Genomic DNA, 1493 nt, shown 5'->3' on the forward strand with positions numbered 1-1493 from the left:
TCAGTGCTGTCTGAATAATGCTGGCTTTCCTCTTTAAAGGCTGAGTGGAAACCCGGATGTCTATTAACGTTGTCGTACTGTAGTAACACGTTTAACGATTGGGAAGCCAGCTGGGGTATTGATCAGGATTGACTCTGTTCAAAAATTCAATTGTGAATTTAGTAAAAAAGAGCATATTTTAAAATTGTGAACTTGTTTTATATACGTGTTTGAATGTTTGTATTCTGAAAGACAAAACGTGCTCGCGTTTAAGCGGCAGTAAAGGCTTTGCTGCAGTGTCCTGTGGGAACTGTGGAATGTGAAATCAGCTTTCTGCACCTCATCACAGAAAGCAGACGTCTGAGAAGCAGCCCTACTGCCAGGCGTCGAGCACCCCTGAGGAGCTGGCTCCTCGTGCATTTGTTAATGATCTTAGATAAAGGATAATAAGGCACAAGTCCATTTTAAAATATTTTCGATGATAGTGGGTGAAAAGTAGAACTGAATACATTTCAAGCAAAAAGGATATTCTTCAAGAAGAAAACACGTTACTTACGTAGCACGTATGTTAAACTTCTCATACATGGAATCAACGTTAAATGTGGGAATATTTCTAATAATTAATCTTTACTCCAGAACGCATTGCAAGCCAGTGTTCAAACAGTTTCCTAACGGACAAACTGCACATTGTGTAAGTGTTCTATCTGTTTGGCATACCCAGGTGTTCCGAGCTCCTACACCAATAGGGAATTTTTAAAAAAGGAATCACCTACTTTTAATTCCTTGGGATATTTTCTGGAAGTCTCTGTTCATTACAATTTAGAAAACTATTGTTTATGCTATTATATTTTAATTGCAAGTTAAAGACCTTGCAAAAGCTGTTAATTTCTCACAGCTTCTTTTGTGAAATCTACATTGTTATGTGTGATGGCATTTAAAAATGACAGCATGTTCTTTTTTTAATCTGAATTTTGTATCTAATCAATGTCTTCAGTCATGAAGAGGAATTTGCATTGTTGTGTTTGTATATAGAGTATTGCAGTGCATGATTTAGCTTATGCATTTTATTAAATGCTGTTTAAGTGTGGCATTACATTGTTGTGGCTTAATACTACTACCTAAATGAGGTTTGTACCATTAAAGTGAGTTACAAATTAAATGACTTCTTGAGTTTTATTTCTAAGTTCACTTAACTTGTTCTGAACCATTAAGTGTCTAAGCTAAACACATCATTTACTCTCTTTCGGGGAGAAACAGTATTTTCCCTTCACTACGCTGATTATCTTAGGAGCGATTTAGCTGGGTCTAAGATGGAGGACAAAGCCCGCGAACCTTACCGACAGCTCCTTCTAGAAGGGCCCTTCCCGGAGGGTTTAGTTCTTCTTTAGCCTCCTGTTTGTCTCGGGGATCGTGAGGAGATCGTCAGCTCAACAGACAGCGCTTTACCTTTGCTGTCACCCGGGAGCTCCCCCGCTCCCCGCTTTTGAACTCGGGTGCTGCACCGGGGCGCGGGT

Source organism: Egretta garzetta, unplaced genomic scaffold (genome assembly GCF_000687185.1).
Source record: "Egretta garzetta isolate BGI_Z169 unplaced genomic scaffold, ASM68718v1 scaffold332, whole genome shotgun sequence".
NCBI lineage: Eukaryota > Metazoa > Chordata > Aves > Pelecaniformes > Ardeidae > Egretta > Egretta garzetta.